At 35.6% G+C, this 23,424-nt stretch overlaps 1 protein-coding gene across 2 annotated transcripts in view; it reads right to left on the reverse strand.

Moving 5' to 3' along the window:
- LOC138106446 (diacylglycerol kinase beta) overlaps window positions 1-23,424 on the reverse strand; it is a 425,706-nt gene that overhangs the window by 391,363 nt on the left and 10,919 nt on the right. The window contains exons 3-6 of one of the 2 annotated variants that reach the window (XM_069007051.1): window positions 20,430-20,541; window positions 19,546-19,688; window positions 19,423-19,462; window positions 19,126-19,240 (exon numbers count right to left, since the gene is read on the reverse strand). The gene's annotated coding sequence lies outside the window, so the exon portion shown is untranslated. The other variant, XM_069007050.1, reaches the window with a different exon arrangement.

Genomic DNA, 23,424 nt, shown 5'->3' on the forward strand with positions numbered 1-23,424 from the left:
TTTTCAACAGCTGTGGTATTGACAAGGTAAAACAGGGGCACTGAACTAACAAAAAGTAATTTACAGAACATCAATGTGAAATATTCTGGCAGCCACAGCTTGCATCACAGGTAAGCATGCTTACCTTTGTTTACATTTATATAAAGTTTACCTTCTTTCAACCACACTCAGAGTCATTCACTACAATGAATTTACTCACTTTTTCTTTTTAAAATTCATCTCTACCCAGGCAATGGAAGAAACGTTGAAACTATCCCTAGCAGGTATAAAAACTGTCTCATCACAGCCTTTGGCTCCTCTGAAAAGCAGATGCTTAACTGGAATGTTCCTGTGGAGGCATACTTGCCTCAACTAAGCAGCTATCCCTTCAGAAAAAGTTAATCTAGGGAACAGCTAATTTCATTCAGCAAAAGCCACTGTGACCTTTAATTGCATATTAACACCTTTGATTTGAGCTGATGACCATTTCCCGGATATGGTTCTGAGACACAGTGAGTAATTCCTGACCTTTAGCCATTGAATTAACACTTCTAATTGTCAATGAGAGAGCATTTAAACCAAAGATCTTTCTAATCAAGTATCTTACAAAACGATTATGTGGCTGGTCTGCTACAGAATATCAAATCGCTTAGAGATTGTGAAGGTTTTTTTTTTTTTTCTCTGAGGATTTATATTTATATACCACAGCAGTTGCTCTGAATGTTTGTGCTTTACAAAGCTGTAGTGGGAAAGGTTGTGTCTATGATATTTCTTACCTGCTGAAAGAGTGGTAATATGTCAGTGCTACTTGAATTTGTTGCTACTTAGCACGTTTCTTTGTGTATCTCCTGATGCAAAGTCTCAGCCTGTAACCAAACCACAGTGGGCTGTGGCCTTATCCAATCTCATAGAGGAAGCAAGTATAGGCTGGAAAATTTGCATATGGCAGAGATGGGAGACATTAGTATTGCACACACATAATTTTTTACTTCCTTGCAAGATTTCTGATTTTCACTCATGTAGGTCTATAAGTATAATATGGAAGCTACATGGGAAAGACATAAAACATGATCCCTATTATCTAAGACTACTGTTGACTTATTTAAAGTAAAAATGGCATGTCTATGGGCATTATCTATGAAAGACTTGTGTCTCTTGGCACCATAATATTGCAGTAGAATTGCTCAGGAATGCACAGTTAGTGGAACTGGAAATATCAGAACTTTTAGTCTCAAGACCAACTAGAAAGAGATGTTGCAACATTTTTCATTTTCAATTTAACAGAAATTTCTACCATCTTTCCTAGAAATGCAAAATATTCTTTTGATAGTGTCTCTCTCATAGGTCTCTACAGGATGTCCAGTACTAAATCCTGTTAGTCTCTTCTTCCAGATTTTCTTTCTAGGCTTCTCAGCTACTGTTAGCTTTTTTTCCCACTTTCCTCCTGATAAAAACCTTGACGCAAATCAATTTTCCCTGCAGGAATTATAAATGCTACCAGATTCATTAAAAGGAGTCCACTTCTTACAAGCAAAACTACAGTAATAAACTCATAACTGTATTTAAAGGAAACTGCAAATTCATTAATGCTAGGGGATTTCTTATAACAAAAGTAGAACACACTTTTAGAGTTTCAGTAATGGCTGTACTCTGTTGCAGCCTTTGAGAGACACTGAACTGAAAAAAAATTTCTTCGAATATATTAGTAAACTAATTGAAATGATCAAAATCCTTTTTTTTTGGAAAAAGAAATATATGTGAACTGGTAAACTCCCAAAAGGAAATATTTTCCACTGCCTTCCCCTTAAAGGCCTTAGGTTTGCTCCAGCCTATCCACACCTCTGAACTATTGAACCAGTATGCTGAGCATACTTGCATGGGAAAAGAAATAGCTGCTATCTAATCTAACTAATATAATTACCATGTGGGTTTGCTACCTTAAGACCACTACAACAGCTTTATGCTTTTTTAAATTCTTTCCTAGGCTGTAAACATAGGGTAAGGTTTCCGGATTTGTTTACTTTAAAATCATCATTTTAGGTAACAGTTAGTTTTGCTAACTGTATCTTTAGCCCAGATATGCTAATGAAATGAGGCACTTAGTCCAGCTGAATTTCTACTATATTTTTTTATGCTGGAATCTCCAGGTAAGAAAACAAATGAGCAATGCCAACTGAATCTTTTAATTAGGGGAACTGAATCACTTAGAGGCCAGGTAAAAATGTATTAGTTAGTTAGTTATTTTTGGTCCTATATTGGAATATAAAGATGAAGTTAACAGAAATTAGCATGATTCTGACATTCTTCAAAAATATACACCAGATTTTTTTTTCAAAAACAATACCTTCTGTATGTTCTGTTGAACAAATATTCCATTCAAAGCAGTGTAATTGTGTTAACAATAGAAGACATCTATTAGAAGTGTAGAAAGCTGAAATATAGAGGAGATGAATGGAAAACAAAGGCTCACAAGGCTTGATGTAAGTCATAATATTTTATACATCACTCAAAAATCACAGCAAGAAATAGTGTATAAAACCTAGACATACTGAAGTTTTTCCTCAGCTAAGAACTGAAATACTAAGGTCTAGCTACATTCCCAAGTAGCTAACACCCCATACCGTAGAATATGAATACCCCCAAAGAAATTCACATGAAGAACAAAAATTACCTACATGAATAAGGCTTTAAAGTAAGACAGTATGAACTTAAATGGCTTCTATTTTGAGTACAAAAAAATCTGCAGCTGTTAATGACTAGGAATTTTTGTTTGCTTTATTTGTGATGTATATATAGAGATGCATGTGTGTTAAAAATTGTAATTGAAACACTCAATTCAGTGGTATCTCAGTAAAGATAAAGACACTTGGAGTCAAACTAGTTATTATGGGTGTAGGCTTTAAACACCTAAGTTGCTTTGAGGACTTGTTAATGACTTACCCACAGAGAATAAGACACAAAGTCTTTGCTTCTCAAAGACCAGACTGGGTCCTACCACTAGATCTCCCCCGCTTTTTCATTAGCGAGTGAAGCACAAAGGTATTAAAATTCACACTATGGAATTCATTCCTTTCACATCAAAATATGTTGGTAATCTACATAGATAAAGGAGGTAACAGCATTATTCAAGCCAGTTATAGCAACTCTGAAAACTATCATATAACAAACTTAACTTTCAGCCCCTTTATTCAAAAGGGCTAGGATCTCAGAGCTTATTAGAATGACACAGAGTAAAATAGGCCTGGTTTCTGCTCCCTTCCCATCCTATTTTCCTCAGTGTCAGCATAACTTACAAATGTTTTCTGTCAGCTTTTTCTCTTCATGCCTGTTTTCCACTGCCATCATGCACTTTGTTTTCATCAGTCTCTCTGCCCTTCTCTGACTGTAGTAACTAGATTTCTCCAGCTCCAACATTCTATTAACTACGTGTCCAAAATACTTATGATGTTTGTTTGCCTGCACTCCTGAAGCACTGGCAGTACAATGGTTTGAAGCGTAGATCACCCGCTGAAGATTTCCAAGGCACTTTCTTAGCTTCCTGGCTAAAATCTTCAATACCCTGTTTCTGGCCATAAAAAGTGGAAGGCAAATCAAATTTTATTTGAAAAGGATGAGAAGCCATCCCTTAACTGCAGTTACTCAGACTCCAAGCCCTTACGAGAAATTAGTGCAGAGTTTATTTCATCTTTCTGCCTTCGATAAGCTTAGTCCAGGAGCTGCTTGTATGTATACATTCAGCACGGCTGCACAGTGTTAATCTGGCTGAAGTGTTAAAATCTCATGAGCAGCTACAGAAACAGAGCTGGGGGGATTGAAACCTTCTTTTGTGCTCTATCAGTGGAACTTTGCCTGCATGCTGAACTCTTTTCTTTCCCTCCTTGCCACCCCCCCCCCCCCCCCCCCCAGTGCTGTCAATAGCAGTGAAATATCTTTGCTTTCAGTAAGTTAATTCCAAAAGAGGACTGATAAAATAGGGGGATATTACAGAACTGGAAAAAACCCTCAGCTGGACTCCTCACCAGGCCTGAGGAGTACAACAGTAACCTCAAAGCAGGACCAGTTTATATCTAAAAAGTGTCAGACAATTTGTCAATAGGGGAAGAATGGATATAGCTGAAGAATGGATATAGCTGCCTGCAGGCAGAAGAATGTAGTTGAGGACCTTTTATTAAAGCTGTGGCCCCTATTCACTTCATTCATTTTGTCTACAGCTCAGTCCACAGCTTGCTGTTGGCAGCATGTTGTTGCCTGACCTCTATAGTGCACAAATTCTAGCATCAAAATAGCCTGACGAAAGCACTTTTAACCCAGTTTCCTAAGAAATTGAGGTTTGTACAGTAAGGCATAAATATACATCAGGTTTTCTTTTACTCACAGCTGAATATATGGGTTGATTTACATCAAAGAATTACAAACCCTAATAATATTGTATGCCTAAAATGTTTGTGAAATTCATGGTTAATTAGAGGAAACACTCACTATGTCTCCCACCGAGCTCAACTCACATTAGAAAACAGAAAGACAGAAAGAATATGAAAACTCCAACCATAGGGCAGGAGGAGGTACAGAGACAGATACCCTTTAATGATAGTTTTCACTATCTAAAGTGTGAGACAATTCAACCAAGAGACAGGTATTTATGAAACCATGCTTAATTCATTTTGCTGCCAACAGAACTCCTGTTGACGTCTCTGTGCTGTGTCACCCAGCACTGAAAAATGCTTCTGTCACACTGAAGGGCACTTCAGCGTATCTCAGGCTTTCTGACAAACATTGTCCTCGCAGTGAAAATACTTCATCCTTTCTTATGCAGCTCTTTGAAATCAAATTTCAGGGCAATAATCACTCAAGAGGAAAGAGAAAGTTGAATGCAAGAACTTTGGTGAATGGAAATAGGAAGATAAAAATAAGTTAAGCAAAGAAAACTTAGCCAATTGCAGTTCTAAATTACTTGCTTCACTTTAGAAAAAATGTGAAGAAAAATGCTTGGTACTCTTTTGAGACTATTAAAATGAAAGTATAATTAATAAAACTTTCTTTGTTTTACTAAATTAGTTATAAAAGCCTCAGTGTTACTAGTTCTCAGTGAGATATTCTTTCTTGCATACTTGTTGAGTCTGACCTTATAGTCTAACCAAAAATATGTAAAACAAATGATCTTCCAGGAAAGTTCAGAAATTCAGTTAAGTGGGGGGGATTTAATAATTAAAGTAGCATTCAACTTTCATAACAGTTTGCACTTGAAGATTTGCATGTACTTCAAATGATTTCTGTAGTCCAAAACAATGTGTCTGGACTGGTAAACAAAATGTTGCCTCTACCTAATGCATTCCAACACTTTCAATAAATCTTTACTAAAGTTTGGTCAGATTCTAAACTCTTTAAGTGTTTTTTCAAAAGGAATTTAGAAGTGAACTAGAAAATATCTTAATGTTATTTCATTTAGGCTAATTCTTAATCCTCTAACACTAATATCTGTTTGGTGCTCTATTCAAAACATCTTTTTTAACTGACTTTGTCATCATGTATATATCAATGTGTTCCATTTCCAAAAAGAATAGGGATTAAATTTTAATCTCATTAAATTTTCCATGTAAGTGACTCAAATGCATACTGTAAGTTTCACCCTGAAATTCTATTTCTGTGCATGTCTTGTTTTCCTCATGGTTTTGTGGTTGGCTCCTTATTTATCTGACTAGGTGTGAATCACTTTAATATATATATGTTTTATACTTCAGAGTTTATGAAGCATTTGCCTGTGCAGATGTCTGAACATATTGCTGTACAAGCGCAAATATCAATATGGTACAGGGTTCTTCAGAATTTTTAAATTAATAGGTTTCTGTTTAGGATATTATGTAACTGATAGAAATTACTTACACTCAGGGCTGAAATACAAAAGAAATCTCTGACTATATTATGACTCCAACAGTATGTAATTAGTATTACTTACACTGAGTAGATCCGTAAATTCATACTGGTTCAGGTAGTAGGAGGAAAAGCAATATAAAGAAGGAAGCAAAAGGAGAAAAAAGCTAAATAAACTATAGCAGTGAAGGGAAAGGAAAAAAATGGAAAAGGGGACAGAAAAGGAAAAAAAAAACAGTCAGGAAAATAGAACATTATATATATATGTCTATAAATACATGCAAAAATTTATTAGCAAATCCCTAAAGCATCTGGCATTTGAAATAAGAACTTAGAAATTCACAAGTTCATTTGAGTATATTTTTGTCCAAAAAGTTTTCAATGGGTGCAGGTACTGACCCTCTCAATACGTCATAAATTGCCAAATTTTGGAACTCTCTAAACACAAACAGTCAGTTTTAGAAAGGGGACATTTTTTATTCTGCACAGGGTGAGAGGTAAAAGTTTTCTACAAATCAATCGTGCCAAGGAATAAAAAGGAAGTGAATTTATACACTGAAATCTCCAGAAACCTGCCTATCTAATACAGTTACCACTTACCTATTGCACAATTGTTAAGCTTCTGCAACCTTATGTAATACTTGTCACGGCACATTTGGTGGTCTCTGGTGGTCATTTGGGGAGGTGCCACCTTCTCAGTTTCAAGCAAAGTTCAGCTCAGGATGAGCACAACCCAAGGTTGAGCACCAAAGGAAATATGATCTGCAGCTCAGAGACACATATTCTCAAGCAACAGCCAAGCAGGATATAAAATATAAAATACAAAAGCTTTCCATAAGCATTAAGCAACACCTGCTTAACACACCTGATAACCTTTATTTGCATTCAGAAGAGGGGTTAAAGGTGACAATGATACCATTAACCTCCATCCACAACAGAGATCAAAGGAAGGGGCAGAGAATTCTACTGAAAGATATCAGAGCTATAAGTGAGCAGCCATGTTAGGCTCATGCTCCGCATAGGACGCTCCACTTCAGTCTTTCGTGTGTGTGCCTTCTATTGCTGCTATTTTTACCCAAATGTGAGTAATACACAAAAAACCAAGAAAAGAAGTAATCCTGATGTCATGTTAGGAAGAGAGAATCATAAAGGAAGTTTGGACATGGAATTTCCTTTTACATTATCGCTGGCCAATGTCAATGGAGAAACAGCCTTATTCACCTAAACATTCATTTAGATGAATCAAATGTGACTCACTCATATGTCACTCTGAGACACAGAATACATTGCTGGTAAGTATTTGATACTGGCAAGTTATGATAATGGAAACTTATATCCTGTTTTTTCTTCTGGTATTTGTAAGAGAACAAATCCCAACCTTCATCAAAACAACATCAAACACAGTCTCACTACATATTTTGAATGCACAGGGCTAGAGGCTAAAGACTTTTTCAAGAAATAGTCTTGAATTCTAATCTCTAGTTGGAGATTTAAACCTGTATCTTTTACATCCTAGAGTTTTTCATTATCCAGGTTTTGACACATTATGAATAAAAGCAACCTTTTTTTTCAGTCCAAGCTGAGCCTCTGTTCTCTAAGAATACAAAGGGCAAAGTAAGTTTGTTTCTAACACACTTTTGATTTCTGATCATGCTGAAGGGCAAAATGTTTTTGCCTTTTACTTTAGATTCAGGAAAGGGATGGAAGAAAAAACAGTCAATAAACTACCCACAAATATCACAAACCACAAGGACTCTCAGGCTGAAATAATAGTTCAGTGAGTAACACTGGATTAGACAGGAAACTGCCTGCTTTACCACTAAGCCAAATAAATTTGTACGCATTGCTGGACTCCCTCTTAGCTTCAGCAGAAGCAAAGAAAAAACTACACCTAATCTTCCTAATCTTGCCTCATGATTAGGGTAAGTCTTTTGCTACAGGATCTCTAGGTTCAAGGCCCTTGAGGTGAAGGAGACATAGAAGGATAGCCTTTGTTTCTTGAATGTCACAATCCAAGGTTACTGCATAAAAACCAACAAGTATTTCCTCCCTGGTTGCATTTTCAGAAGATAGCTCCATCTTTGAACCCTGGCAAAGAGGTTTCAAAAGGGAAACTTCAAGAGACACTTGCCCTTTTACAACTGCTGCTCTCTACTAGATGGCTTTAGCATGCTTCCCCTCCTGGAGACCCAAATTTTCCAGAGGTTTCATTGGTTTGGTTATTCTTTTTGGTTTGTTTTTTTTTTCTTTTTTTTATCTTGTTTTTTTCTTTATTTTGGATTTTTTTTGGGGGGGGGGGGCTGGTGTTTGGGGTTTTTTTTTCTTTTTTTTTGGGGGGGTGGGAAATAGGGGGTTTTGGGTTTTTTTTTATGTAACAGGAACATGGCAACCTATTTTTGCCATCTGAAAACCTCTCTCCATTACTCCATGATCAATCTATTTTCTGAATTTTGGTTCACAGTCTACCAGGCTATTCAATCCGCTTAATCTTTGCGGATTGAAGCTGTAAGAATGACTGCTGTTAAACCTGCAACATTTCCTTTGCCCAAATGATCAGGGAAGCCTATAAGATGAATTGGACATATCTTGCTTTGGCCAAAAGGCACTATCCATCAGTTTCTAAATTATATTTATTTGACCTGTTTTTCATTCTTTTGAAGTTTGTTCCCTGAACACTCTTAGTGTTAAATCAGATTAATAATCATATAGTTGTGTGGGTGGCATTTTTGGATTTCTGAAATTAATGGATTATGGATCGCAGAATAGGTGGGGTTGGAAGGGACCACAACTTGTTATCTGGTCCAACCTACCTGCTCAAGCAGGGTCATCCTAGAGCACATGGCACAGGATTGCATCCAGACAGCTCTTGAATATCTCCAGTGAGGGAGATTCCACAAACTCTCTAGCCAATCTGTTTATTTATACATTTTAGTTCTAAAATTATTCCACATACTACTTTCTTCCACATTCTAGAGAGATCTACAATTGAGGGAGCCAGATGAACAAATCAAGTCCTGCATCTTCTAGGTTCTATGCCCCCAACGTCATGCACAATCACCTGCCCACCTGCACCCCTGGGCTCAAAATTACCCTCCTTACTCAAATCCTTACTGAGGTAAGGCAGTTGACCACACTGAGGTGGTTTGAGATGCATGTTTGCTCCCTTTGGTTAAAAAGTACAACAGAGGAGTTTGTCAGTCATGGCTATTTTAATATACTAATTACATCAGTACTCACTCAAGATTAAAAATTTAATAGCTAAAACAATTATTGAAGATACTGTAACAAAAAACCCCACACAATCTGCCAAAGAATAGTTACCTCTTCTTTCATGCATTTTAATTTGAGGCTTCAGTGCCAAAACATATTAGAGGCACTGAGCCACATGCTTTATTTTCTCCTTATCATTAAGTTTACTCTGAATATTCATAGTTCTCAAAAGACAGATTAATCCACACTATGTTATCTTGCATCATTGATCTCTGAAATAAATGAAAACAGAACATCTAGCACTTCCCACAATGTGGTCTTCTGGCCCGTAAATTTAATATTAAAGCTAATGTTGAAGACTATATTTTTAACAAATATTTTTTTTTTTCTTTTAAAAATGAAATTTCTGTGGCTGCTATGAAATAAATCCTGAATAAGTTTAAGTTTTAAACAGTGAAACAGCTTTAGCTAGGTCAGGTAGTTTTTGGGATAGGCTTAGTCCCAAATCAAAAAACCATAACATTGCCGTGCAGAGATCCAAACAAAAGATTCAAAACAAAAATTGGCATTATTTACATTTTTCTAGTGCCCTGAAAATGGCCCCATATGGGACTATAACACAATTAGCCACCCATCAATAAAAAGAATAATTAATAAAAGTCAGATTCAGTAGGAAAGATTTGCACTATATCCTATTCTGAAGGAAGTGATACTACTTGAATAGATTTTAAAAAGTAGACAGCATGCAGCTGTCTGAAGTTTCTTAATATTCAGTATTTGCAGAGGAAATTCTGCACACCTTTTCTCAACCATCTAATGCATTTTGGAAAGTTGAGAACCTTCTGGCCTGCTTGGTTAATATCTTTCACAGTACTGAATTCTCCAGAAGCATCTAGTACTGCAGTTCATAGGTGTCCCAGTAGCTGAAGGAAACCAGAGTCACAGAAAGTCACACAGGCAGTATGAGAGATCATTGAAGATGACTGTAAAAACTGGTAAATGCACAGACTTTTATTCCTGATATAAACTCACACTTTCTTACATATTACCAAAGACCTGAAACACACTCTTCACAGTGGTACACACGGAGGGAAAAGCTACTTTCTTTTTGGGAAGGGAGGTGAGAAGCAATAAATGTATTAAGAACATGTTATTACAGCACTTTAGCATATAAGATCTTCTATTTTTATTACAACGGTTGCTTAACTGGAATGCTAAACCTTCACCTTGGGCACATAGCCTGTAAATAAGTGATTTCCAAGTGGAATTTAAAGATAGCCAGTAAGAAATATGGAAAATTGTACACAAAAACCTATACCCTCTTTGGGTCATATATGCTCTATTAACTGCAAAGACATATTGTCTTCCAGGAGTAACATAAATGAAGAAGCCGGAGGAAAACAGAACCTTATGTTTGGGAACTGCGAAGAAATTATTATTTACTCAGAAGATGCATCTATGCTGACAAATAGGTAGATAGATCCTGAAATTGGTAGGCAATTTCAATGAAGAATAAAATATACAGTCAAAACGAACAAAAAATATTTCAGCAAACAGTTAATTACTTGTTAACACATTAACCAATTAACGTTAGGGAACAGATAAGCCAAACTGTTGATAAACTGGAAAAATAAATCAAAATGTGCTAGTGTTTTTTAATTCATGGATTCCTACTCTTCACTTTTAAAAAAAACAAATACTGACTAATTTGAATTTAAGTTTTCAGGACAGAGAAATTTCCCTTTCTCTGTAGAGACCATTACCTGTGTACTAACAAGACTAATAAATGGTCCCCTGAAGCATAAAGTCATTAGAATGAGTCTCCCCTTTTGGGAACAGAATTAGAGAAATATTTAGACAGTACTACCACTGAAACATTTATAATCAAATGACAGCGAAGGTGGACTGGCTGCAACAGGAGCAACAATTTGTTTTGGTCGGTGGTTTAGAGCCTATTGAGAAAATTTGGAAATTGAATTAAGAGATAAAAGCCTTTGGAAGAGCAGTTTTGTAACCACTTTAAAAGAAAAGTGAGCTTTATTGCCAAAGAAGCAAGTCAGGTTAAGTGAAAAAAAACTCCACACAATTCCATTCTCCCATGACTAAAGACTAAAAATAAAACCTTATCTCCTCTCTTGTGAGTAAAAAAACCCATATATCAGTTGTTTTATCAATTTTTAATATATTAACTTATTCTATTTTAGTTGCATCAGAAACAAAAGGCATCAAAGACGAAAAAAGTGAAGGAATTTGTCTGGCTGCACTTTGGTTTGGGCCTGACACATAGATTTTCAGTCAAGTGAAAGAATTTAATTTTTATGATGGAGACGTTTTAGTAAGGGGCTACCCTGACTTGGCAGGTCATGAAATAGGAGAAAGAAAAAAAATATTAGAGTCTGCTCTCATTTTTATGGGAGCCAAGACTTCCTTACAGATATATCATAAGAAAACATCCTTGCCATTTTATTCTTTATTGCTTTAGTGTATGAGCCACCATTATTTTTAAATTATAGGGAATTTTAAAGAACACATGACTTTGAGCACAAATGAATAAATGATTCCTTTGAAGATTATACTTCACAAGAAGCTGTGGCCTAATATAACATTTAAGATATGTAATAGTATCCATCATTGTTGGCTAAGACAAATATTATCATAGAAATCAAAAAGCAGAGTTCCTACAACAGTCAGTGGAAGCTGCTTATCAAATTATGTATCCCACATGGCCCAAATAATAGGATTCTCCACACTGTGTGTTAGTAAATCCGAAGACGAAGCAATAAATTACTACTTTAAAATAATATTTTTCCCCAGTAAATACTATTTCTTCTTCACAAAAAAGGATGCCAGTTGCTTTCATTTTTTTAAACAATAATTACATCACTGATGAAAGGAGACATATATTTAGCCTGTGTTAGCATTGAAAAAAAAAACCACCCTAAACATCTTACTTACTTTATGTGTTCTTTTTTCCTATTTCAGATCAGAATTTTCTATAATAATTCTGCATAATAAGCTGGATAACATCACAAGAAGAATTGTTTTTTAATGGTCATTTCCCTCCATCAAAGGATATGGAAAGAATCAAACTTGAATTAAGCAAAAGAACAAGCAGCAAGGGAGGAGAGCAAGAAGTGTCAGCAATGTTTCTCCTCATTTGGATTCCATAGCAACTACAGTTAGCTTATAGAACAAATCACTGTGAATTTTAAAGCTGTGTATTTCTACATCAAAACCCCAAACTTCAGCATGCAACACAAGAAGTGTGCAGTAGATCCATCAGTAGCAGCGCGAGATGACCAATGGTCACGCTCACAGTGCTGGGAAGGCCTCTCAAATGGCACACACTCCTGAAATTCAACCATGTTTCCTCTGGATTGTGCCTTCACGTACTTGGCAAGCAGGATCTGTAAACCTCAGACAAACCATCCACATAAGAGAACCTATGTAGTTTTGTCATGCCAATTCCATTGTTGGGGTTTTTTTTCCCCTCCTCAGATTCTGCCATACAAATTATCATTGAAAGTAAGAGCTTTTTCAGAAAGGCTTATCCCCACCTTTTGACATTGCAAAGCAGCTGTGATTAATCATGGTGTGTGCACGTGTGGGAAAGTCACAGGCCTTTCTTTTGGTTTAAACAAAGGCCAAGGTTAGCTGCCACCACATACTGCAACCCAGAATTCCTTTGTTGTCTATCATAAGAAGACATAAAAATGCTAATTTCCCACATCAAAACCAGAATTTTATTCTGGTCTTCTGTGATCCCATAGGGTTTCCAAAGTAACATTAAAGATGACTAACTTGTCTGTAAAATGGTACTTCCAAGAAATTCTCCAGGCCCACTATTAAGGAATGGAGCTCTTTTCTGGCAAGCCAAATGACAATATATTGTGAATATAATCAAGGAAGTAATTAGATTAATTTGTTATCTTCACCTGATGCCACGAAGTTTCACAGTGAAGGAAAACTTCATATATTGTTTATATATTTGTATATGTTGAATTTAACCCAATTACCAGTTGTCTGATTGATTTGAACTCTGTAACAACTGTACAACAAACTACCTGGAACTTATGAGTTATTGTACTCATAAAGGAGAATTGAGTGTTTTCACTTGATGAATACACTTGATTCTTTCATATCCTCCATTCTTTCTAGGATGAAGTAGACTGTTTTCAGCATTCATTATTTCAACATTCTGCTTCAGCACAGTAAGATATTTGCCCTATATTACAATAGCTTTTATGAGCATACTGCTTTTATAGCAAAAATTTCTAAATAACTCTTTCATTCCGCAGTTATCTGGCATTCAGAAATACCCTGAGGAAAGGATGTTTGTATATACCAACATTTTCTTATTAAAAGAATGAATACAAAACTTCTCTTCTATGGATTTTTTTCATTGCTTTCTAATGTAATTTTTCTAAAGAATTTTCAGCATCCATAGTAGTCAAGTGATAAGTTGTACCATGAAGTCCATAGTCAAGGCATTAATGGAAGTTCAGGTATACTCCTGCTGGTACTTCGGGTGGAGGGAGAAGAAGAAAAAAGCACATTTAGATGACAACTTAACCTTCTCTTCTCCTTTTAGGCAATTTAGTGCATATTTAGACATACAGAGTCTTTTTAACTTCTCTGGAATATAAAAACTATGTCTGCTTCATCTCTTATTAACTGTGATTATGACCTATTTAACAACATATAAACATTTCCAGTTTAAACCGATAAAGCGGTTACTCCGCTTACCTACAGTCTATTGAAGCAGAATTTTAAGGTTAATTTTCATGGACCCCCTGGCACCCGTTGGGGTGCTTTGAATGTTTCAAACAGTTTTGCAAACCAAGCATTTAAGTAAACCAAATTTAACACAAGTAATATTTATTTTTCATATTTCTTTGCCCCAGTAATGTGTGATAAATAGACTTCTCCCTTCCCACTATGCTGTCTCTCAGGAGACTCCTTGGTCATGTACATTGAAGGATAACAAATTCTTACTTCTCCTACTTTGTGCAATCAGCTGAGAGCACGCACCCAGCAGAAATCAAGCCTCAAGCTAAAGTTGTACTATTGGACCAGTAAAAACTAAGCATTATTTGAACTGCAGTTGCTGGGAAATACCAGTGCTATTTCTTCTGAGAGATTTGTAATCTAATGAATTAAAGTAATTTTATTGCTCTGCAGCCACACATGCAATTTACGTTCTGCAGAATGATAGCCTCTAATAGCAACCCCAGTAAAGTCAAACTAATAAAAACCTCTGCTTTATGCTTTCTAGAAAGCAGACACTACACTGACATCGAAACAGCAAGCTTAAAACTAGAGGGCAAAGGGTTTATTGTGGAACCTTCCATCAAGCTAAACACTGTCTGTACACACCATATGATTTTTCTTCATCAAGACTGTTGTCATTTTGCTGTGTTTTCCACTGCTTTCCTCTTTAAAAGTCATTAATTTCATTACACTCCAGAAGTGAGGGTTAGGGAGTAGGAGTATGAGGAGGTGGCATAAAGATAATTTTAGAAAACAAACTGAAACTTTTCTAGTGAAAGATTTTGGCAGTAAAAATTCAGAAACCAGATTTGCTTGTGACAAGTTGACCCCATTTTCCAACTCAAACATGACTTTATGTTAACCTCAAAATAGAGTCATAAGGAAAAAAACATAATTACTTTTCCATAGTAAAAACCAGAAACATCAAAACCCTTTCAAATTTCCGAAATTATCTTTAGAAATAAGCATATCTTGGTAAGGGCTGGGAAAGGGCAAAAATATTGTTAGAATTTCTGCTACAAGTATTTTGCTTTACCTGGGTGATAACAGAGGTTTGCATTTTAGGAATTTATGTTTATAGCAGTTGGATCATAAATTCTTATTGGCAGTCTATTTGCACTCACTCACAGCTTTTTACAGGGACAAAATGATCGGAGAAAGAAGATTTCTAGGGTCAAGATAGCATACCTGAACATCAATCCCCTTAGTAAATAATTTCTTCCCAATGTGCTACTCCTATTTAAAAATACTAAAATAATGTTCAGGTTTCTTTCGAGGCTTTGTTGCCACTTATATTACTCTTTCCCATCCTGTCCAACACTGATTCTGCTTTTGTTGTTATCACCTGTTTCCCGATAGAGGAGAACTTGGGGGAAAAAAAATCCAAAACCACACAAAAGAACTCAAAAACCCCAAACTCCCCATAAAACTCAAACATCCTATTTGTTTAAATATTCATTGAAATGAACAAAACCCAAACATTCTCTTTTTCTTTTGCAAGTATGACCCATGCAACTTCTTTCATAGCTGTAGTGAAGGCCTCTCTGGTATGGTATTTTCATGTTCAATAATTATGTCTGTAGACTGGGCATAGTCGGTAACAATTTCTGCTCCCTGATAAACTTCATTAATATACTTTTTTTTTTGCATTTCTCCATCATATATACCCAGCAAAGCAAGAGAATATTTTATATTATCAGCATTTCTACTGATATGCTTATAAAAATTTCAGTGCTTCTAGTATTTGGTGCATTAAAAAAAAAAAACAACAAACATTTAATAATTTACAGTCTTTTAACAGGGAAAAATACTCAGTGCTTTTCCCTATAGTTCATCATCTTTTCCTTTGTCATCATACTCTGCTTATTTTCCTTTTAGCCAATTTCCTTGGGTACCTAAGGGAAAAGGAGTTGCCAATAATGGAACTCCTCTGCCAGTCATAAACCCCAACCAAACAAGAACCAAACATGGACCATAGTTAAAATCAAGCATTTCTCTAGGCCTTTACAAAGTAAGCCAAGTTTCAGTTACCAGCAGGTGATCAAGCACCCTGCAAAACAAGGAGTAAAATAGTTTTTATCTTTTAACTCCTTTGAGAAATCCCTGCAGAAAATAGTGACCTCTATGTTCAAGACTTTGCTTTTAAACAATTTTATATAATTCAAAAAACATAAATTCACCCACTTAGAATTCTAGAGTATTGTTAAGAATCCTGGTGACCCCCAACAGAGTCTCAAACTGTTAGATTATAAATTTATCAATTTTTAGTGTGTTTCAATAGGGTTCAATTGATTTTATTAGTCTTGCATCATAATCTGCTTTCCACACCAATAGTCACAACTCAGGCTGCTAAGCACTACAAAAGACACTTCCTCAGAGCAAGAGACATTGAAGAGAAAGAAATAGGTTTTACAATCAACATTATGTATTTCTAACTACATATGTGCAGTGTTGAAGATCTCTGGTAGTTTAGAAACATTCTGTAGGTGTCACCCTGAGGAACTATCCATAACTTTCATGAGAATTATTGCTAAGTTGAAGTTATACAGATACATAAAGAAGCCACACAACACAAAATATTAGCTGTCCTAACAGTACTTAATGTTACATTACCTCTGCTGTCTAATATTTCAGAGTGCCAAAGCATTGAAGATTTCAAGTAAGTTAACATCTTCACCCTGCCCAGCAAGCCACTGAATTTTATGAACATTTTCAGCATGTATTCTCAGCATGAAATGCCTTTTAAAAAGCAGGCAGACATATGTACCAGTTTAAACAATCAGAACGTTGCACTTCCCTGTTTCACAAGAAAGTTCAGCTGCTGACAAACAAGGTAACAGGGATATGGTCTTAATTTGAATAAGGTAGTGTCTTTCCCATATCCTTTCCCTCAGGCTGGAAATGTGAGTAACCTCTAACAATCAGCAGCACCTTCACAGTAAGTTTGTGTTGAGTTCCAATCGAATTTTGCAGTTACAGAAGGAACTATGAGACAGGCTATTAATTTATCTGAAAGAGATAAAGACAAGTCTGAGCCTCAGACAGCTAACATTCAGTAATATTCCCTCTCTGCTGGACACTGTTATTGATTCTTGGGGGCATGAGAGTGGTGGTGTCAAGTCAGGAGGAAATGACTAGAATACTATTTTTGCACTAGAGACACAGACTTGTGCCTTTTGACAGCCCTAAAGAGTTTAAATAGGCAAAATACCCAGATAGAATATTGTTCTGTTTGTGAGAACTGTATTTGTGAGAACTGTATTTGTGACACACAAGCTGTTTTCTGCTATACTCCTCACATATGCTCTTTGTATGCATATGCCTTCATTTTTCTTGCTTATCACATTAAAAACACTTCTGTTGAAGCCATATCTGGAAGTTTCTTCAATCCAAAGCTACATCATATTTTTTCCCTGGTTTTTTTTTTTTCCCTCTTTTATTTTTGCCTTGTGCCATCTGGAGATCACAGACACCTGGGCTAAAATACTTATTATACTTATTGAGCCAAATATGCAGCATTCATGTCCTCAACAGGCTGTTGTCACTATCTCAGTAAAGACATTGCTTAGCACATGATGTTACATTTCCCCTCTGACAGCCTCTCACCAGTGGATGAGCTATGGCCTACACCACAGACCAAAGATAACACAGAAACCCTGACCAGGAAGTGACTGCGGAGGGATACCTGAACTACTTCAGTTTTACTGCAATTGCTATCATGAATATTTATTTGAACCTTGTGTCAAGACCTTGAGTGCACCAACAAGGCTTCAGCTGTCCCCATTTCACGTGGGACCTCCACCCACTTGGTCTCAGTTCATACAAATTCCCTGATTAGAAAAAAAAAAAAAAAAAAAGAAACAAAAAAGAACCAACCAAAACCAACCAAACAAAAAAAGCGAACAAAGAAACCCCAAACCACAAAAGTTGTGACAGGTGACTGATCAGTTACACATGCACCATTTACCAGGAGGTGCTAATTAAGAAAAAAAAAGCAAATTATTCTGTGACAAATTGTACTCAAGAACAACTACATTGAAATCAGTCTTACAGAAAGTTGAGTTTTAGGAAGAGAACAAAATAACTTTTGACAGTTGTTATCTAAAATGTGTTTGAACTGACCTCTAGAGTATGATTCAAATCATACTTAATTTGCAGCATACAACTATAAAGAGACCATTCTGTGACACAGAGTTTGCAACCTCAGGATAAGAAAAACAAACATATTCGGACAAAGAAAAGGTGTAAGAAAGGTGCCAAGGATAGAAAAAAGGCAGGTACAAACAGGGCAATAAGCAATTTTCACAGCATATGCCTACTTTTCTGCTAGTACATAACATAATTACTTCAAAAGCACTGTTACAGTGGAAAAGAAAAACTCCTTTGAAGCTCTCCTCCTAAGCCTTCTTTCAGTCCTCCTGTAGCCATACTTTCCTCAAAGGGGTTTTCCTCAGGGGTTTGGCTAAACAATGAAAACACTTTGGTGCAGTTTATTCTACCTGATGGAGTTTTTACAGATACCAGGTAACTGCAAATTAGTCTAGTAGGATTCTAAAGCACTGCTAAGCCTCTAAATACAACCTCAAGCATTCAAGTCCTTTAAATTCTGGCCCAGTATCAGAGACTCTTAAACTTGAGCTGGATTAAACTACTTAAAGTGATATTTAGCCTATCAAATGACTGTATGGTCCTTCAACAGAAATAGTCACCCACAGATTCTACTGTCCTCATTTTCTAAGCTCAAAATTTGTCTCAATTTTTCTTTATCGCTGTGAATTTTAGCTATAAAATGAGAATTAATTTTACCTTTAAGAAACCTAGCCCCAAAGCAATGTCCTATGAGTTATACAAGATAATATCTTTAAACTTATACTGTTTTCAAGACAGCTTTGAAACTATCTTAAGACATCAGTAAAAGATGAGTTAATAAGTGCTCAAGATATACTAAGTATATTGAAGTATTTATTAAAGCAATATAAGTATGAATTTAATTTCAACTATTTTTAGTGCAACATTATAGATTGTTATAGACTGAAGTATCAGTTAAATGGCTTATAGGCTTTTTTTTCCTTTTTTTTCTATGTTTCAAAAGGAGAAGAAATCACTACTTGACCACCCCCCACCCCCAAAATAAAATAAAAAAAAAAAGAAATTTAAACAGCAGTAATCTGTGAACAAGCTCTTCCAACTCTGGTATGCAGGCAGAAAAGGACAGTCAGTACCCATAGCACTTCTGCACTGCTCAGTTCATGTCAGTGGATCTTTTTATTTATCATGGTTAAGCTAGAGCAACAGTACCTGATCTCTGCAAAAGATGCTTTATATATCTTCTTGAGATTTGCGGCTGCTGGTCACATCCAGATGCATCAGATAGGTGTAAGTCCATAATTCCATCAGTAGGAGACTCTGTACCCTGGTTTGAGGAACATATGGGAATATCAGTATCTGAAGGAGCCACAGAGGGCCCTAAGCCACCACTGGCATACTGCTTTGAATAACTCTTCTGACCAGAGAGGCAGGAAATTACAAATAACTCTAGGTTATACAGTACTCTATAAGTCTGCCATAAGTCCTGGCATCCTTGCCATTACTTGCCTTCAGAAGTAATCTCAATCAGTCCAGACACCTCCTCTTCCTTAAATGAAGACCAAAATCTGAATTAGATATTAGCAACCACTCCTTCCTCTTCCCTATGACCTTCCTAAGTCAACTGCCCACCCTGCAAAAATATCTTCCATGACTCCTCCACAAATGCTCCTCAGCTGGTACCAGAACATCTGCTTTCACAGCAGCTACTTCCTGGACTCTTCATCACAGCAGGAGATCATTAAACTCTTCATTAATCCTGGTGTCCTATCCTTCTGAAAGATAGGATTAGGCTTAGAACACAATATACGCTTTTTGCAGATCCTGAGGTATCAAACTTAATTTCTTATGGGTTTGTGTGAAAAATACTTTTTTTTAAAGTTGATTTAAGCTTTCATCAAAGTGATTTAATGTTTCACCTCCTGAATAAACACTTTGTGAGACCAAAAAATAATTCTTTCAATTGTGAGAGAATTAAATTTTGTTTCCATTTTCTTAGAAGATGTGCAGCCAGATAACCCATGAAATGTAAACAGATTTTATACCCTTAACTGCTTTTAAAAGAATTTACAAATTTCTATGTAATTAAAGAAAACATTTGTGCAATTGAAAAAACTGCACAATTTTTTAAAAATACATTTAAAATTATTTACAAATATATGACATGAAAAGACATGAATTGTTTAGTACAACTTTGAACAAAAAATATTTTTCCCTGATAGTGAATGACAATGCACTAAGCAATGAAATGAAACGTAGACATAACTTACATCAAAAGTAGTCTGTCTTCAGATTCACATCCTTAAAACATTTACCTTTAAATTTTTGGTTTTTGCCATACATACAATAAAGTTTTGACGATAGATTAGCCAATTAAAATTTGTAAAGGTACAAAGGTATTAACAATCAGAGCATTAACCTGGTTTTTCTGTAGCTGCAAATTGCTTTACTATAGCCTATTTTTATATTTCGTTTCACATAATCACCTCAGAGAAATGAACTGACACACTGCTAACCTTTTGCCATTTCTGAAATAACATTCTGGAAGTAATCACAAATCTTTGTGATCCATCTTTCTTCAGCTTTCCTCTTTACACGTTCATGTCTTTTTTCCTCCTCGGAAGTAGTCTAAACAGACATGAAATCATGAAACATACAAAGGCAATAGTTATTCATAAACATTTATTAGCTAATTAATTCCAGATAGTTCATGATTATTCATCAACAAATCATGAACTGAAGTGAAATGATTTATTCACAGTTACTTTATGTCTTCAGCATCTTGCATTAATTATTGCAGGTTTGATTCCTTTTGAGTCACTCCAGTTAGCATCTGTCATGATTAACAAGGATAGAATGCACTGTTACACAAATCACAGACTTCCAGAGAGTGAGACACACAAAGAATAATTTTCAGTTGCTTATTTTACCCTAATCACTTACATATCACTATTTATAAGATGAAAATTCACCAATATGAAAATGGTAGGAACAATTTTCTATTCTAAAATTAAAATAAGTAAAAAATATAAAAATACTGTATGAAATTACAGTTGTTAGTTCTGCCTCTCTTTCTTAAAGAAGGATTAAAATGATGTTTGAGAGTTTTCTTTACAAACATCTAAGTAAAAAATACAGATGCCTAAATATAGCTGTATTTTTCTTTCTGAAAAGTACAGCTCACCACTTGATGTCTTGTATTTACATGGAATATAAAGAGGAAAATGGAACAAAATATAAATGGAATAAGATAGATTTTTTTTCTAATTATATTGAAACTCAGCTATTCTACTGTTTGGCTTTGGGGTTTTTGGTTTGGGTTTTTTTGTTTGTTTGTTCGCTTTTGTTTTGTTTCTTCCCCACAAAATCTATTATAATTTACTTCCTACATACTTATGGAAAAGCAGGCAGATTATACAAGGAAATAGAATCCCATATGCACTATAAAGACCCACCCGAAAGAGTGTGACCAGAGTTAAAAGAAAAAGAAATACCCCAGGTTATTGGGTCACTTTTTTGTTTTAAATATAAAAGAAATATATTTTCTGATAAGAGTTTGGGGACAGTGGTGAAATTTATGTATCAAAAATTGTGAATCTATTTCCCATTTTATATTACTAACAAGGTTCTCTTCAATACAAGGAATCAAACCTGCAATCTGTCCCTTCCACACATTCAGCAAAAGTGGCCTTTTGCTGTATCCCTATTTTCACTTATTTACCTTATTCATATATACCAAAGTGGGAATGGCTAAAATCCTCTTCTATGACCCTAAATATCCTCAGATTAAGATTTCCTATAAATCATTTTTTATTCCTGACAAAGTGTCAATTTTTTTTTTTTTTCTGACTATATTGTGTTATTGTTCCTTGTAATTTTAAAGGATGCTAACAAAATATTTTCTTGTCTCCTTTAGGAGCTACAGCTGTCTTTTCTGGGCACTGCCTGGAACTATTTTATGTTGCATGTTTAAAGCAAAGTCTGGCTAGAGTCCTTCCTTGGTTAGAGTAGCTTTTTAGTTTTATATAACTTAAGGCACTAAAAGGCTTCCAAGGCAGAAGTGGGAAAGGCAGAACATCTCACCACGTACTGTCAAGGAATCCCCGTGAGCTGAAACCCTGCTGTCTGAATTGTTGCCTTTTCTTGACTGCTTATTGAAGCAAAGGCGGGTGTGAAGAACTGCAGGGTGCATGCTGCTTTTCGCTGGGAGGAAAACCAGAGTGGAAAGGAAAATACAAGAGGCCATGCCCTGCATATTGCAATTCCAGGGGCTCAGGACTCTAATGTACATCATGGAAGGCATCACTCCACTTGAGAGAGCACTTGAGACAAACCTTTCCTGTGCTTCTTATAGAAACAACTCATACATTTAAGATTAGAAATGTATATTGGATCTTTCCGAGGATTCAACAAAGCACATTTTGACATGGTGTTTTCATGAAATTGCTATGTAATAAAGAAATTACAGATATTGTTCTCAGATAAACAACAAAGTTATAAAAATACTTGCAATTGCTACAACCAGAGGATTACCATTAGTAGTCACTAAATGTCAATAGCATTAGAGAGCAGGGGCTTGGACATGCTCTCATATTTTGATTATTGAAGAAGACATGGAAAGAGTTCCTATAGACAGCCCAAAATAAAGCAAAAGTTATAATTTGTTATAATTTGGCATGTTATAAATACCTTGCACCAATCATTTTGCTGTGGACTAAGGTTTCTTGTTTACTGTCCCACAATCTTGTTTTCTATTAGTCAGGCTTTAAAGATATCTACAAGTTTGCCTGTGTCATAAACTCACAACTCCAATTGTTCTTTCTTCCATTATGAACCCCTAAGCTTTTTTTCTGGAACCTTTTATATTAGTGAAATTTTAAAGAAAATGTGTGTTAAACTCATGGAAGGGGAAATGTGAGTTTCTAACTAGACAAGTGAGGAGTGTTGCTATAGTACTTATAAATAAGCATACACACAGAGGCAGGTGGCACAGATGATGCAAATCCTAAAATTAAGAACTCTGTGTATCACCTAGATAAATTTTTTGACCTTATGGAATCACATGCACACAAAAAAATCAACAAAGGATGAGGTAGAAGAGAGCATAGTTTAATCCTAAATACCCAGTTTACACTTATTACATCAGTAATTTAATTATGAAAAGTAGATATATGTATAAAAAACACCCTTGCATTCTGTTGTCTTCATCAACACAGTTGTAACTTGTCATTTTTATCATTTTTGAAAATTTTACTCCACAGGTACTTTATTTATATTATCTGTGCTGCTCTAAGGATTCAACACCACTATTTCTTTAAAAAAGAATATTCTAGGGGAAAATAGGCGATTTTTGCTTGGACTGTTCTAACACCTTTGTGTCACAGTGAAACCTCAATAATCTCAAATTAGGAGAGAGAAACTCTTCCAGACTTAAGACAGAATCCTAACCTGCTGAGACAGGGAGTAGAATCTACATGTCTGCACAGAAAAAACCCAGAGCGGGCTCTGTGT

The sequence above is a fragment of the Aphelocoma coerulescens genome, chromosome 2 (assembly GCF_041296385.1).
Source record: "Aphelocoma coerulescens isolate FSJ_1873_10779 chromosome 2, UR_Acoe_1.0, whole genome shotgun sequence".
In the NCBI taxonomy this organism is placed as follows: Eukaryota; Metazoa; Chordata; class Aves; order Passeriformes; family Corvidae; genus Aphelocoma; species Aphelocoma coerulescens.